General features: G+C 34.8%; 1 protein-coding gene across 4 annotated transcripts in view; it reads right to left on the reverse strand.

Annotated features, from left to right (window-relative positions):
* The window catches only part of LOC127880794 (phospholipid-transporting ATPase ABCA1-like), a 128,500-nt gene extending 109,810 nt beyond the window's left edge, over positions 1-18,690 (reverse strand). For 2 of the 4 annotated variants that reach the window (XM_052428213.1, XM_052428210.1), the window contains exon 1: positions 1,121-1,220. The gene's annotated coding sequence lies outside the window, so the exon portion shown is untranslated. Of the gene's footprint in view, positions 1-1,120; positions 1,222-18,587 lie in introns of those variants that run through there. The other 2 variants (XM_052428211.1, XM_052428212.1) reach the window with 2 other exon arrangements.
* Between the last annotated feature and the right edge of the window lie 27 nt (positions 18,691-18,717).

Genomic DNA, 18,717 nt, shown 5'->3' on the forward strand with positions numbered 1-18,717 from the left:
CTACTACTAGTAATCTTTTAGCATTCTTATCTGTGTATGTTAACAGTGTGTTATCTAGCATGAATTTTATTAAGGAATAATCATTATAATAAGATTCAATAGAACTGTGTCCTATTGAATCTATCTGATCGTATTTTGCCTGCCAATATCATTAGAGATATGAGCGTCACTTTGGGAAAACTGGTCTCAATACATGTGCCTAAAGTGTTGTCCAAGTGCAAACAGGCTAATCAGGGATGACACTTTCTCCCAGAACTGGATTTTCACTAAGAAGAGACTTCCTTTCAATGAAAAATAACATACAATTAGAAATTGTTGTCCCTGATAAGAATGTGCTGACTGCACTGGCTCATCTGGGACACAATTCACTTACATGCATTTAAAGGGATCTTTTCACGCTTTGGTAAATTGACAAAATTGAAAAAAGTTGTTTCAGATTCGCAAATTTTCGTTTTGGTTATGATATTTGTGAGGAAACAGTAATACTGAACATTTACCATGCTCTAATATAGCCATTATATGCATCTTTTGACGATTTTAAAACCTAAAAATTATAAAGCGTTGCAACGCGAAACGATTGAATAATTTGGAGAGTTCTGTTTTTGTCGTTAAATTTTGTGAAACTACGAAGATTTCTTATATAAGGTATAAAATACGTTAAATGTGTACTCGGCGGAATAGCTCAGTAGGCTAAAGCGTTTTTACTTCAGGACTCTGGCAGGACTCCAGGGGTCACTGGTTCGAAACCTGCTCCGGGCAATGTTTTTTTCCTTTTTTTAATTTTATTCTTGATTTTTTACTGGAGCTTTTACAATCCAATGTTTACATTTATCAATATAAAGCATTTAATGAATAAGTTATAAAATGCCAAAATCTGTGAAAAGGCCCCTTTAAGCCCTGTTTTACAAGAATGAGACTCATATAATCTCTTAATGTGTTTCCTGAAATGTATGCATGTTTCAGAAAAAATATTTAGAAATTTAATACAAACAATTGTATAAGACTGAGATTACAGTCACCTTAATCCAAAAAGTTGACATTTTCCTGACTGTTTTGAACTTATTTACCTACAGAACTTAACTAATGTAAGTCTTATTTATACATAATAAAATATATCTACCCACAAAGGTCATTATGTCCTCTAAATAAGTCCTTCCTTCATTGCAATTACCATAGCTTTATATACGTCCTACTAGGATTCATTTTGTACCAAAACTGTTAATGTATATGTGAGTTGAATGTTCTCATTAACTGTTATGCAACTTTTTTTTTCTCAATAGTTTACATTTTTGTCACATGGCTGAATTGGCAGAATGAGTCAATACAGTAACCAGTACATGATTTTGAAATCCATTCATAATAATATTGATTGTGATCTAATTTACAATGGTTTAACTTGTATAACTGGTTATGAGCTGTACTTAATGTTAAGTGTTCATGTAATTATTATTTTTATCGAGAACCAATTGGGAAAAATCTATACTTTTGTACCATTGAGAATGGCTCTCCCGACCAAACCCCAATTTGAATGAAGCAAGAGATGTGTCAGAAACACAATGCCCCTACTGCGCCGCATTGAAATAAAATTTCTATTTATCATTTGGCAGGTATAGAAATCATCTCCATTTAAAGGTTATTACTTCCCTTGAGTTTTGTCCAATCCAACCAGGGTGGGGGTGGGGGGGTGGGGTCTCACAGTCAATTATGACCATGTCAGACATCACTGATAACCAAGGCCTGTGGTTTAAAAGAGATCATAGCCAGGGTTGATCATGTATCTGTGGACATAAGTCCACAGGTATGTTATGAACATCAAAGAAATTATAATAATATCATTTAATAAAAAAAAACTTTGAAAACTCAATCATGTAGATTCACCACTCAAAATGTGCAGCTCAATGAGATACACATGCATGCCAAATATATTAAGTGGCTATGTTCAATATTGAATAATTTTCTCCCTTTTTAAAGCTTATTACTTCCCTTAAATCTGTATTTTTTACCGTAGACCGTAAAGGATGACCTTGACCACAATGTGTTTGTCAGAAACACAATGCTGCCTACTGCGCCGCTTTGATTTATTTAACAAAAATATATATGTGGGCAGGTCAGATGACTATGTTTATTTAAAGCTTATTACTTCCCTTGACTTTGTTTTTTCGACCTTAGACCTTGAAGGATGATGTTCACCTTGAAATTTTACCACTCAAAATGTGCAGCTCCATGTGATACACATGCATGCCAAATATCAAGGTGCTATCTTCAATATTTAAAAAGTTATGGCCAATGTTAACGTTTTTTTTCGGATGGACGGACAGACTGACATACTGACTGACGGACAGTTCAACTGCTATATGCCACCCTACCGGGGCATAAAAAAACCCAGATGTTCATACATATTTGCAAGTTTTCTGACATCCAGTATTTTATTTGTAGATGCAGGTATATGTACAAGAATATAAGACGAGTAATGCTCATTCTTTATGTCTGCTGATTGTTATATCTTTAGCCTTTAAGCATCTACTTTAGCAAAGTCTTAATAAAACATGATTATCATAAAGGTAAGTTAAGCCTTTACCACTTAGATACAGTATTTGACTTATTAGTACATGCTTTCGCTAAGAAAGTTTTATTTAAGACCTTTGTCACTATATTCAAGTCTTAAAGGCTTCATTTTCAACAATTAGTTACTGGTAAGCAGTGAAAAGCATAAAACCTGAACAGCCTGATAGTTAATCACAGGTTGTTCTGGTTTTATACTGGTTGCATATTGCCATTTTCACTTTGCTTCTCAGTGGGAGGGGGTTAAGATGATATAAAACAAGGGCTGTTTATAAAACCCCCATATGGGCTGTCAGTTGTAGTGGCAGCCATTGTGTGAAAACGTTTTTTGTAACTGTGACCTTGACCTTTGACCTAGTGATCTGAAAGTCAAAAGTGGTCATCTGCCAGTCATGATCAATGTACCTATTAAGTTTCATGATCCTAGGCCTAATCATTCTTGAGTTATCATCAGGAAACCATTTTACTGTTTCGAGTCACTGTGACCTTGACCTTTGACCTAGTGACCTGAAAATTAATAGGGGTCATCTGCCATTCATGATTAATGTACCTATGAAGTTTCATGATCCTAGGCCTAAGCATTCTTGAGTTATCATTCGGAAACCATTTTACTATTTTGAGTCACTGTGACCTTGACCTTTGCCCTAGTGACCTGAAAATCAATAGGGGTCATCTGCCAGTCATGATCAATGTTCCTATGAAGTTTCATAATCCTAGGTGTAAGCATTCTTGAGTTATCATCCAGAAACCATTTTACTGTTTTGAGTCACTGTGACCTTGACCTTTGACCTAGTGACCTGAAAATCAATAGGGGTCATCTGCCAGTCATGATCAATGTTCCTATGAAGTTTCATAATCCTAGGTGTAAGCATTCTTGAGTTATCATCGGGAAACCATTTTACTGTTTTGAGTCACTGTGACCTTGACCTTTGACCTAGTGACCTGAAAATCAATAGGGGTCATCTGCCAGTCATGATCAATGTACCTATGAAGTTTCATGATCCAAGGCCTAAACGTTCTTGAGTTATCATCCCGAAACCATTTTACTATTTTGAGTCACTGTGACCTTGACCTTTGACCTAGTGACCTGAAAATCAATAGGGGTCATCTGCCAGTCATGATCAATGTACCTATGAAGTTTCATGATCCTAGGCCTAAGCGTTCTTGAGTTATCATCCGGAAACCATCTGGTGGACAGATCGACCGACGGACGGACCGACAGACATGTGCAAAACAATATACCCTACATATTATCAACCTCACTGCTCCTAATACCCAGATCTCCACAATAAGGAGCATGTTGAAATTCGTGTCCTGTGGGTAAAAGATGGTCATCAGCATAAAACAAGCCATTGGTTGCATGTATGAGCACACATGCCATTTTTTGTATGCATTTTAACTAAAAAATAGAAAGGCAAATAATATTAACACAAACAGATAGGCTCTTCAAATTGCAGTTCGAAGTTTTCAATTTAGTTAATGTTTTTAAGCAAAAACGTGAAGGGGTATTATAACAATTTGCCACAATATTGATTCGTCCCTAAAAAAAAATCTGCAAATGTTTTTAACTATTTGTCAGATTAGTAACAGTTTATAGATGAACTGATGAACCCTTTTCCACTCAGACCAGAAGTGACAATGGCAATATGCAACCAGAATAAACAAGAGCTGTCAACATAGGATGACTTATGCCCCCTTTAAACGCTTGATAGAACTTATGAGCTTTTTTCGAAACCTAAACGCAGATTGCGAAACCTAAACACGGACCCTATGTTCAAGGTCAAGGTCACAGGGGTCAAAATTTGTGTGCGTATGGAAAGGCCTTATCCATATACACAAGCATGCCAAATATGAAATTGCTATCTGAAGTGAGATAGAAGTTATGAGCATTTTTCGAAACCTAAATGCAACTGAGGAGCTGCGCCATGAGCGCATGATACGCCCGTCGTTCGCCAATGAAGTAGTAAGGTAATAAATAACCCTTTGAATCATTTTTTTACTTCAGTTTATTTGTATTTGAATACATGGTTTATTTTATAAGTACATGAGCATGGAGCGCCGTCTCCTTGACATTCATACCATATCTTTTTTTGAGTATATGTATGCATTTCTTTAGAGGATATGGAGTTGAAGTAAACCTGTTATAGATATTTTGACCAATAATAAAAGAGAAATGTAGATGGGTAAGTGGTAGTGTACAATCGGAATAGAAAAAAGCTCACCTTGTTCAATTTTTCAGGGATACTAAAAAAAAAAAAAAAAAAATCCATCGAAGGATATTTGAGCTACAGTAGGACATTCAATGAAATCACGAAATTTTGACGAACAAAGTCCCATAACTCTGGAACGACAATTCAGAATTCCGTCAAAAACGAAAGGGGATCAGGGTTTATCAATATTAAGATTGTGTTAAAATTTGAAGAAAATCTGTCAAAGGATATTTGACGTAGCGTACGACATTAACAGACGGACGGACGGACGGCTACGGTAGGACATTCAATGAAATCACGAAATTTTGACGAACAAAGTCCCATAACTCTGGAACGACAATTCAGAATTCCGTCAAAAACGAAAGGGGATCAGGGTTTATCAATATTAAGATTGTGTTGAAATTTGAAAAAAATCCATCGAAGGATATTTGAGCTACAGTAGGACATTCAATGAAATCACGAAATTTTGACGAACAAAGTCCCATAACTCTGGAACGACAATTCAGAATTCCGTCAAAAACGAAAGGGGATCAGGGTTTATCAATATTAAGATTGTGTTAAAATTTGAAGAAAATCTGTCAAAGGATATTTGACGTAGCGTACGACATTAACAGACGGACGGACGGACAGACGGACGGACGGACAGACGGGCGTATAAAAAGGGACGGTCAGATGGATAGACGGACGGACAGTCTGATCACTATATGCCCTCCTTGGGGGCATAAAAACAGAGGAGCCAGTGAGTAACTGTGTTCAGTGCTCACACTGGTCTTCAGAAAATAATAGCCATAATTTTTTTCCTTAAAAAAATAATAGCCAAAACAGACGCGGACTTTTTCAGCAAATCGGTACTGAAGGCAAAAAGAAAAATACAATCTATCTCATTTTATCTATGTTTTATTAAATGTATATCTATTGAATTTAAGTTATAATATATATATATATATATATATATATATCTTTTTTTATTAAATGTATATCTATTGAATTTAAGTTATAATATATATTGTCATTTTCTTATAAAATATTATCATGGCTTTACAATACGAACGTTGATTGTTATTGTTTACATTTCGATATTTCCGCGCATGCGCATTGACTGGAGGGCAAAAACACTGGTTACAGTAACGTAAAGCATGTATAAAGGGCTTTTGCTTCGTCAATATTTTGATAACAAATGCGAAATAAAAATGAATATCTTTAAAAAAAAATAGTGCTAATATATTATATTTAGTACCAATATATGTATATTCACATATATATATCGATCCCTCTTCATAAAAACAATGTAGTTATAAGCATCAGAGTAAACGTGGTGGGAATACTAAATACTGACAATCCCACAAAACAAAACAATGAAATTGCCTTATTGTTTCTGATAGTAGACTTTAATAAATGATATTGCAAAAATAATAAAACACTTATTAATTTGATAATAATTATTAGTGGTATGGATTGGTTTTTTTTCATCAGCTTGTAAGAGGTGCATTTAATCAATTATCAAACAAAGCCAAAAACGGAATACATAAAAAATTTAAATGTTATGGTTATATACTTTTCCAATCAATAAATTTTCGTTTCGTTAACATTGAATGCCAATGTTAATAAATTTTATCATACAAACGCGGAAAAAAACCTGCATATTATGCAAATTGAATTGTCTTCGCATGTATATTGAAATCTCTTTACTAGTGACACGGAGCGTATATTGTCATCTAGAGTCCGTGCTAGTGATAATTAGTGATAATTTAAAGTCTAGCATTCTATTATAAACACATTATAAATTTCATTTCTTTAACGCAAGTATTTTTTACCATATTGTGATAGCTTCTTTTCATGATGGTATTGTGTACACTGAAGTAACGTAAAATCTTTACACGTACTAGCGAAGTTTACATTTGCCGGATCCCTTAATTACGTAGCAGTAATACTGCACAATATGTTAAAATTATATTAATTGAACACTGTATTATAATGATTCAATTAACTGGCTAATATAATGCACTAGTTCCTGTTAATCCATTTTTGACAGATTTCGTCATTTTGTAATGTTGAAATATTTTATTGAAGCCACTTTTCTTTTTGCTTTAAAATTTGGCTTTACTGATTTCTCAAAATGCCAAGAGATGTCATGGAGGTATCGTGAATTGTGTTTAATGAACAGACAATCGTCTGCAACATGTGGTTTATGGCATGGACCCAATGTGCCTTGGTTTATGACACCCTGTTGTCTTTGTCTGGACGGTCTCCGATCATAACGAGATAATCGATTTGTGATGAACAAAGGTGCAATTTAACACCTATGCTGCAACACAGAGTGTCAAAACTGGTGTAACAATTAAATAAATCAATAACATTAATCGATAAAATTTATTTAATGTGTAACAAGGTTAGTTTTTTTAGACATATAGAGGTTACTACATGCATACAGGTATGTTCCTAAGATAAAATCTATCTATTTGTTGTTTGTCTTCATCCTCAATTGTTTTTGTTCATTAAATCTATTTTATTCTGAAAGAATTACAATTTCTGAGACTTGTTTTAACTTCAAATGGTCGCAAAGAAGTGCAAGTAGAGAAATTTTTTGGTAACCATATACCGTATGTGCTCTTAAATGGTTTTCCACTCCCGAGTTCGTTTGAAGTAAAAACAAATAATAACAATATTATTCAAAAATAAAGTTCCTTGCATGCTTATGTCTTTTCAGACATCATAATTAAAATTATATTTGATATTATGCATGATTATCAACAAAAACGTTGATTTTGTCAAGGCAGTACTATGAGATAGATATTGAGATAGAGCTTCTGTATATGCGCTTTTTGCCCTCCAGTAGAAGCTCGGGTCATTTAGCAGGTGCGCGTGACGTCACTCGTCAACGTTCGTATAAAGAATACAATCAAGGTTTGTGTGTCACTTAACAAACCAGATATCAGCTACAGTTACATACACATGAAAATAAAGGGCAGAGCCCCCACCCCACCCACAGCCCTTACTAATTATACTGTTTTATTATAGCTTTTCCAATTGCAATTTCTGGTGAATACAATTCGAAATATTATAAACCACACCTTCCGTATCACCACATGTGTATTCGTCATTCTAATTTTTTCTATTATGAAATTCGAAAATAAATCATAATCGATGACAAAAATACAGTATCCGAAAACGGCAATCCGAAAAATTGTATCCGAAAAATTGTAATTAAATAAAAGGTGCATATCGTTCGACTGCTTTATCTCTTAATACGACGTTTGCCATCGGCCGCTATATTCAGAGACGTCTCTGATATTGTAGGCAGAGGCCAATATCAAATGCAAATGATTTATTCCAACAAGAACACATTCGCAATGACGATCATGTTTACATCAAATAACGTCACAGCGCGTGATTTAAAATACACCACCTCAGTGTAATTCCAAACACGTGTTTCGTTAAAATTAGCTGGCCATGGCATATGCCGGGTCCCTTTGAATTCGGATAAATTCGCAGCGTTTTGACTAAAATTGGGGGATTTGTGTTGTTGCTGTTTTGCTAAAAATGCTTCAAATGGAGAAAAGAAGTGTTTTTCAGTATTGTTTTTAACCAGGTTACCTGGCTAAAAATTGAAATCATTATCAATTTATCACACATCAAGAAAAGTTAAAGCAGACGACAAACAGCGGTAATTACGAGGATAATTTGTTGATGGCGATTTAATAATTATTTCATCAAGCAATTTTCAACGGCGTGAAAAACAAAACCAGCCGAAAATATTCGCGGCGATTTTCAATAATGACAAATTATAAATGGCGAAAAATTAATAGATCTAACAGTTACCGATAATTGGTAAAGCACAGGAAGATTAAAGACGTTTTTTTCCCGAAATATATCACTTCTGTCGGACACTGAGAAAAACGCTCTAGGCCACGATTTCGCAGAAGTTATTGACGCGTTTATGACAATACACAGGGTCGAGTGTGTACACGGGTAATCTCGTTATCGATTTTTCCTGCTTAATGGCCCGATTTACAGGCGTTTCGCACTCGCCGGACAACTTTTAGAGGCAATTATTTTTTGATGAAGGCGGATAAAATAATCGCCATTTTTCTAGACAATTTTAAGAAATAATAGCCAGTTGATTAAAATAATCGCCATTGGCGACAATGTCTGGCAGCACCGTGAGCACTGGGTTTTATTCTGTTTGCTGCTTATCAGTATCATAGGTTTGGAAATAAATGCCTTTAAACTTGAATATAGAAAGAAATGTCTTCAATTAGTTTGATTTTTCAAAGAACTACAAACGTGTCAAAGTGCGTATCTGAAAAGATACGTGGTTAAGACCTTAAGATGTTTGCAACAACAGTAGTAAGTTGGTGCTTATTGTATTAAGTGTGTTTGTACGCCGCCCCAAACATCACGGTATGTTACAAGGCCTTCCCAAAGAAATCTTGAATTTTTCATTGACCATAACAGAGTTGCCTATAAACAGTGTTGTTCTTATTATCATCCCCATATGTATGCATATCGCATGTACATATTAAGCAAGTTATTATATCAACTCACATTCAATTTCATTTTATCTTCATTTTGCTTAAAAATACTATACAATCAATAATAAACATCTTGCTCTTTTATATTTGCTTATGTTCACTCCACAGAGCTTGATGAGGAATTATACAAAATTTGAAGGAGTCATTTCGGAAAAATATTTACCCTTAAAGATTGGGAATGAGGCCATATTTTGGCCCCAAAATGGACAAAAGAAACAAACAACACTGGTAGGCAGAGTTCCATCACACAGTAATATTGATGATATCATATTGTCACAAATTGAACCGCTCAGTTTGACTTTGAATGACGAGTACAAACAACTGTAAAACTTCCATGCACAAGTAACATAAACTTCCATGCACAAGTAACCTAAAGGGAATGTTAATAAGCAGTGTTTTTTTGTTCAAATTTGTCTCTGGTAGAGAGACCCAGTCACAACTGAAACAAGAGGGCCATGATGGCCCTGAATCGCTCACCTGACTAACCAAATACAATCCCAACCCAGATTTCATCAAGATAAACATTCTGACCAAATATCATAAAGATTGGATGAAAACTGTGACCTCTACTGTCTATACAAGGTTTTTCTATAACTTGACCTAGTGACCTAGTTTTTCACCTTGTGACCTAGTTTTTGACATAGTGACCTAGTTTTTGACCCCAGATGACCCAAATACAATCCCAATCCAGATATCATCAAGATTAACATTCTGACAAAATTTCATTAAGATTGGATGAAAACTGTGACCTCAACTGTCTACACAAACAAATTGTTGACGGTTTTTCTATTATTTGACCTAGTGACCTAGTTTTTGACCCCAGATGACCCAAATACAATCCCAACCCAGATTTCATCAAGATAAACGTTCTAACCAAATTTCATAAAGATTGGATGAAAACTGCAACCTCTATTGTCTACACAAGGTTTTTCTATTATTTGACGTATTATGTGACATAGTCTTTGACCTAGTTACCTAGTTTTTGACCCCAGATGACCCAAATACAATCCCAACCCAGATTTCATCAAGATGAACATTCTGACCAAATTTCATAAAGATTGGATGAAAACTGTGACCTCTACTGTCTACACAAACAAATTGTTGACGGACGCACACACGCACGCACACACATACGGACGCCGGACATCACACGGTCACATAAGCTCACCATGTCACTTCGTGACAGGTGAGCAAAAAAGTAAATAGTTTTCCCAAAGGGGACCTAATAACTCACAATTGAAGGCTTCTAAATTTTTCTATTTTTTAATAAGTCTTAACATGTCAAATTATCTCTAATTCTATCTCTCAGTTGAACCTTAGAAAATATAATATTGAAATCACTTTAATTATCTATTTTTAAGTATTTGTAAGCATCAAATGAACAACATTAATTTTCCAATTTTAGGCAAAAGTATGTGACATTTCCCAATCCAAAGGAACCCTGCAGCCGCATGCCCAAAAAACAAACTGATGAGCATTATAGAACATATACTTAAACATGAATTACTCACCCCTTTCACAATAGGTTATATCCAAAAAAAATGTATTAGATTATGAGCATACATATCTGGTAACGGCCAATACAAAGGCTATTATATTACAGCTCTACCTACAGTGCTTGCATTTTATTATTTAAACCATGGTATTATTTGCTTAACCTTGAAATGCAGTAACAAGGACATTTGATAGAATGTATATAGACTAAATAACTCCATAAGGCCAGTTTGGACCCACAAGTCGTTATTTGAATCTGATCTTACAAGCATTTCAAGTATAGGTATTGAAGTATACAAATATTACACTCATGCTGTCCATAAAAAGTAAAATACTTTGCATGTTGAGACTCGATACACAATTTGACACCTTAAGGAATGCAGCCAGGTTTGACCCCATATTAATTTGAGCAAAAGTACATGTAGTAGAGAACCACTATTTGACCTTACATACCAAAATGTCAAAGCTCATATTGTTGCATAGAAAATTTTAACCCTTATTTTTCTATACGTCGGTTCTTCAAATGTGAGTCCTTAGGCATGTTAAGTTTTGACCCTCGATTTGAACAAACTTTTATTAAGACCTGTGAAGAAAACAAGTTTTTGTAAGTTATTTACCATGCAAGTTGTTATGAACTTGTTACCCTAGATGTAGCCAGTTTTGACCCCAGGGGCATAAATTAAAATCTGAACAATCTTGTTAGAGGACCTTCTTATAATGATACAACCAAATACCTCTTTGCCTTGCAGTTTAAGAAAATATATTTTTTAAAGCCCTTACTATGCACATAGAAGAAAAACTTTTAAGCACAAATTTTAAGAAAACTTCTTAATGACAACCATATAAAGTTAACACCAAATATTAAAGCCAACACCCATGCAGTTTTAAAGATTTTTCAAGTTACGTACATGTAACATATAAGCCTTTATTATTAATTAGAAATGAAAACAAGAGGGCCAAGATGGCTCTTGTTCGCTCACCTGAGAGGAGTCGGTTCATTCAATCTTTACCAAATTCAAACTTGACCTAGATATTGTCCAGACAAACATCCTGGTCAAGTTTCATCATTATTTCATCTGCGAGTCATGATCAATGAACCTATGAAGTTTCATGATCCTAGGCGTATGCATTCTTGAGTTATCATCCGGAAACCATTTTTCTAAGTTGAATCACCGTGACCTTGACAGCCATTGTGTGAATACGTTTTTTGGCACTGTGACCTTGACCTTTGACCTAGTGACCTGATAATCAATATGGGTCATCTATAAAGTTTCATGATCCTAGGCATAAGCGTTCTTGAGTAATCATCCGGAAACCATTTTACTGCATTGGGTCACATGACCTTGACCTTTGACCTAGTGACCTGAAAATCAATAGGGGTCATCTGCGAGTCATGATCAATGTATCTATGAAGTTTCATGATCCTAGGCATAAGAGTTCTTGAGTTATCATCCAGAAACCATTTTACTATTTCAGGTCATCATGACCTTGACCTTTGACCTAGTGACCTGAAAATCAATAGGGGTCATCTGCGAGTCATGATCAATGAACCTATGAAGTTTCATGATCCTTGGCATAAGCGCTCTAAAGTTATCATCCAGAAACCATCTGGTGGACGGACAGACCAACATGAGCACAACAATATACCCCCTCTTCTTCGAAAGGGGGGGGGGGGGGGCATAATGAGAAAACTTCCCCCCTCCCAGCAGCCATGTTATTCAACTGACTGGAACCATTTTTGAACTCAACTCTCGTATTTAGGAAACAAATGTTCTGAGCAAATTTCATGAAAATTGGGCCAAAAATGTGACGTCTACTGTGTTCAGATGTTTTCACTTTATACATATAGAGAAAAATGCCCCGCCCACTGGCAGCCATGTTTTTTCACCGATCCCGACCATTTTCAAACTCGTCTGAGATATCAATAAATCCAATGTTTTGACCAACTTTCATGATGATTGGGCAAAAATTGTGACTTCTAGAGTGTTTACAAGGTTTCTCTATAGCCAAATAGGGAAAACTGCCACTATATACATATAGAGAAAAATGCCCCGCCAACTGGCAGCCATGTTTTTTCACTGATCTCGACCCTTTTCGAACTCGTCCGAGACATCAATTGAACCAATGTTTTGACCAACTTTCATGATGATTGGGCAAAAATTGTGACTTCTAGAGTGTTTACAAGGTTTCTCTATAGCCAAATAAGGAAAACTGCCCCGCCCACTGGCGGCCATTTTTTTTAACGGATTGGAACCACTTTTGAACTCAACTAAGATATCATTAAGACAAACATTTTGACAAAGTTACATGAAGATTGGGCATGAAATGTGACTTCTACAGTGTTTACACGGCAGGGCTCGCGCTAGGGGGCGACGTGAGCGACTAAGTCACTTTCTTACGCCAAACGTCGCCTAAAATTTAAGAAATTGTAGGTTAAAAGCGACTTCCAGTCTCCCTCTTTTCAGTGTTTGTTTACATCCGGTTTTCTCGATGTCAAGGTCTGACCCCCCCCCCCCCAATTCACCCAACCTCCGAACTTATCTAATCGGCGATCGATATTGGTCAAGTCAGCATTCAAGTCACATGGTAGCTGCCCAATCAACATTGAGTTCGCTCACACATAATATTGGGTCATTCATGGAAATACACAGTTGATATTGTCGTCGGCCAACACTACATGTATAGCGGCCGATGGCAAACGTCATATTTAAAGATAAACAAATAAAAAGAAGCCTAACAATAAAAAAAATATTTCTAAGTTGATCACTTTACATTTCTACAGACTATCGATCTGAATTGACAAAAGGATGATGATTAAATAATTAGATCTATGTCGATGATGTTACAACTTTCTGCCGATTATCGTTTGAAATTAAAAGGTGATAATTTAGTTGTTTTTCACCCACAAACTATGCTATTGTAAAGCAATATGTCAATTAAATTGTATATTAATTACGTACTTGCTAGGTTTCCGATTTTCATTTTTTTGCTGTCAAACAATCTGCACAAGTTGTTTTATGTGTGTAACGCGTACAATTTTTCGGACTGTCGTTTTCTGATACATAATTTTTCGTCGATTATAATTTAATTTCTAAGTTCTTTAAAGAAGAAATAGAATACAGATATGGTGATGCGGACGGTGTGGTTTATCATATTTAGAATTGTACTCACATGAAATTGCAATTGGTAAAGTAAAATAGTAAAATTTACGTTATTTATCTGTCGTGTCTATTATTACTTGGTTAATTATAACTGCTGGAAAAATTAAGATACACAAAAGAAATAAAATTATGTGTACTACAGTGGCATACTTCAATAACATTTCTTAGTCTATGTGCCACAACTAAAATCAAATGACTGCAACTAAAACTCACACTTCATGACATCATTTAGTCATGTACATAGACTCACACACCAAAACATAGCTATATATATGAAAGAGTTGCGCAAAACCCCTCCAGAAAACGGTTATAATAAATCAAATGTCTAAATCCGCAACTTCACCAAAAGTCAATGGACCGAAACGAAACTCACACTTCATTTTTAGCATAGTTGCGGTTACGCAACTATGCTTATGTTAGAGCTACATTTCGAAAACCGTCATGGAAAGGTTGACCGTTATGAAGCCTTACCTGATCAAAAATCAGACAAAATATCTATTTAATATAGTATATGGTAATTCTAACATTTTTTTATTTAGAAACGTTTTTCTAACGTCTTCTTCCAAGAATATTGCTGACACTGTTTTTAGTAATTTTTTTAAGACGGTTTTACGTGAAAAAACCTTCTAAGAAACTAAAACAAATTTCGTTCGTAAAACAATTCTGTTCTGGTTGATAGTGATCTCACACCTACTTTCTATTTCCTTTGTTTACTGTTCTGGGAGAGGTCAAATTCATTTGGCCCTGGTTTAAGGATAATGAAGAATTTCATTGGTTAATTATAAATAGAAATTAACATATTCTCAACAGGAAGTGGGGCATTAAGCAATTTCATTCTTTGTAAATGTGTAAAAAAAATAGCGGAGTACGATGAATGTTTTCTGATTTATGACATGGATACTGACCTGCCTTTCTATGGATTTAATGAAGTAGAGCTTGAAAGTAATAGAGATGTGTTAATTGAAATTAAAATGATTTACTTTGAGCCAGAAATTAACGTTACGAGTAGAGCTAACGGTTTAAATGTGGCATCGAATTTAATGGATTCGCGCAAATTCTGGACAAGTGTTGTGTCTGTAAAATATTAAATGGAATGCCGTAAATGTATCAAGTCGGAAAAGAAAACGGATGGTTGCATAATGGTATGCGTGAAATAATGTAATTCTACGTATTTATTTTCATAGTTATGTCATTTTGTAACCATTCACATTCGTCACGATTTGGAATTCCCGTTTCTAAAAATAGAACATTTTGGTAGCATGAACCAACAAGGGAGGCGACTCGTGATGTCAGAAATTGTTATGGCTACAATAAACTAAATGATCGAGTCATGAAGGGAATAACAGGTCATTCATGCATGCATATGTATGCATTAGCATAGTTTGGCAATCTCAACAAACGCTTTTTAACTACCTTATTGAATTATTGTTATATCCATATGTTATACATTGGTATAACACAAAACACTATTCCATGTATTTTCATATGCATTTAATTAAATGTGGAATCCGAAAAACCATTGCCAAGTTTTTTGTTCTTCAAGAAAGCATGCACAAATTAGACCCCATGTACAATATCACATCTTTTATCTATAACACATGGATTTAACACATAATGCAATATGATATGTTAATAGGGTGTTTTGAAATTGCCAGACTACATTTATGCTAATACATACATATACATCGTGATCTTTTGACCCTGCGAACCGCGTTATAATGAGTGACAATAACGTTGAAATCATAGACTCTTATAATGTGAGAATATAATTTATTTTTATGATTTGTAATGTTATCATTCATGAGGACTTCATAAAGAGGTAAAATTGGATTTGTTCTGTGCAAAATATGGTTTGTATACTAAGTTCTTTAAAATATATTTGAGATTTGATGAATGGAGTTTATGAATGATGCAACTGATACTTGAGTTGGAACTCTCGCTGTTAAAATGGTATACCGTAATTACTCTATGTTTTCGGACACTTAAAAATAATTAATTCTTTTCCTGTCCGAAAACTTAGATAAGAAAAATATTTACAAAATACAGGTGTCTGAAAACTTAGAGTCGAAAATTGAAGTGTCCGAAAATAGCGCCAATTGTATCATCGACTACCGGTAAAAGCACGCGCTTGTAAAATACCATGCCGTATAGTATAAATTACAGTTATATATGTTTGCACTGCATTTTAAATAATGTTAAATGCTTAATTTATTTGACAGAAAATTACTACAAGGTTGTACTTTGACCAACGAGTTCAAAGATGTACCGATACTCGCTAGTATGAACCTGTAATTAATGCAATAAAAAAGCAAATAAAGAATTCTGTGTTTGTTCATTTCCGATAGTTGTTGTTACACCTTCCATTGTTTGTAAAACTTGCAAAAGGGTTCATCACACTTTGAAGCGTTTAGTTTTTGTCATAGTTATTTTACTGAGAAGGGGTAGTACCATTGCGGTAGATAATTGAACTGTTAATTAGCACTACCCCTGGTAATTGTCATAACGCTTATGCTATCAGGCCAAACCATTGTCTTATACCGGTTTACAAGGTTATTTACGCAATACGCAAATGTAATGGTCCGTTGCACCTGCCATGGTTTATGATGTTAATCTGGTTGTAAAACCCCATGATCAAAGTGTCATCAGGCCTTGAAGAATCCACTCGACCGCTCGCATATGCGAGTGAAGTTGACAGTCGGGCAAGTAAAGTTTGTTAAATACTCGACTGACCGGGCGAGTGATGTTTTTCAAGTTGAGAAATATAAATTCAGTTCCAGAACTCCCGCCACATTGATACAAACTGTGAACAATTTTTCGAACGAACAAAAAAAAGGTTAAGTACACTGCACTTTCGTTTTGACAATGAAAAATGACGTCACGGGCACAGTAAAAATAATTTTCGAAATCCGCTGCGCTCTTTTCGTAAGTGTCAGTGCTCTTAGCTAATCGATTAAAAATGAAAAAAAAAACAGTTCAATAAATTGGTCATTCCGTGAGGAATAAAATGTCATTTTAATGTAAATATCAATACAAAAAATAAACAGAAAAAATAATTATTTATAAACAGAATAATTTGTGATCAGAAGCCTAAGCCATAATTTACCATATTGTAACAATTTGTCAATCAAGCGTGTCTTTCAGTAAAAGTTGGTATTTATTGCATTTTTGTGCAAAATAGATGCAACTATAGGATTGATTTATAGATGTTTGTTTATTACAATGAGACAAAGTCACAAGATAGTTTAAGTTTACAAAACGGTTCTGGTTGATCATAACGACAAATATAGATGTTTTTTAATGCAGGGCAAAGACCTATAGATAACATGTTATCTATAGGTCTTTGTGCAGGGCGAGTAGATTAAAGTAGAGGGCGAGTTGATTGTCAGGCCTACTCGCCCTGCGGGGCGAGTGGCTCTGGAAAAATTCTTCAAGGCCTGGTCATTAAATATAGAACACAGGACCGAAATTTGGTAAAATAGCGCTGAAAAATATACTGTCCGAAAACTTAGAGACATTAATTATGGACGAAAACTTGTGTGTCCGAAAATTAAGAGTCATGAAAAATAATTATTTTTTGCTTAAAAAAAGGGGGTGTCCGAAAACTTAGAGTGTCCGAAAACATAGAGTAATTACGGTAGTGGACAAGCCCCAACAGCAGGCAGCAATTTATATTGTCTAGAGTTCAGATGTTATGGGATAATCTGGTGTTAAACATATGATTATTTAGTCTAGCAGTTTAAATGTACTACAAAATTGTTCTTGAAAAATAAGAAAAAATCAGTATGGCTGGAGTTTGTTGAGTTGTGGGTTCATTTTGAGTCTTGGGTTTGTTTTCAGTGGTGGGTTCATTTTGAGACTGCGGTTTGTTTTGAGACTGCAGTTGGTTTTAAGTAGTGGTTATAGAGATTGCGTGAAATCGCTCGATAGAGCATTCATACATGATACAGTTTTTTTCCAGTTATATGGTTTGACAACGTCACCATCCTTTTTGAAGAGCGAAAATGCAACAAAAACAGGTAAATTATAACTAAATATTGTCTTTCACTTTAACCCAATATATTCTCATCAAAAGCAAACACTCTTTGTATCATTATATTGTTTCTAAGTTACACGAAATCCTTCAACTACGAGTTTTTTTCGTGTTAGAGAGTCTGCTGACATTTTGTACAAATGGTGGTCTGAATAACAGTTATCTTACAAACCATGTGTAATGCTGATTTACTGCTAGCCTAAATAATTCGCGTTCAGAATAAATTTGCCGAGAGTCTGCCAAAGCCAAAATCATCAATAGACTCTTTTGCTGCAATTTATATTGACTAATTTACTGCATGAAATCACATGGATTGATCTTAGCAATGCAGTGTGGTGAATTATATTATGGGGAATGAAAAAGTAATATGACCGATACCATGAAATTATTCAATCCTAGAATGACGCAGGAAAAATATATGATGTTCTTCTTTTTAACCCCATGCCTAAGTCCTCAAAACTTGAAATTACTGGATATGTTGCATAACAAATAAAATAAATGAGTACTAAACTGTCAATGACATAGACAATTTTAAATATCCGTTTCGATAATAAAAACAAAATGCTAAAATAAAAGCATACAAGCGTTGTTTACTCACGAATAACGTTCTCAAACTGGCATGACAATTGATAAAAAATTTCACAGATCGCGTCAGAATACCCAGAAGTTTGTTTACACTGGTTCCTGTATCCGGTGTTACAATACAAAAAATGTTTGTAAGAATCAGT

Source organism: Dreissena polymorpha, chromosome 5 (assembly GCF_020536995.1).
Source record: "Dreissena polymorpha isolate Duluth1 chromosome 5, UMN_Dpol_1.0, whole genome shotgun sequence".
Classification (NCBI taxonomy): Eukaryota; Metazoa; Mollusca; class Bivalvia; order Myida; family Dreissenidae; genus Dreissena; species Dreissena polymorpha.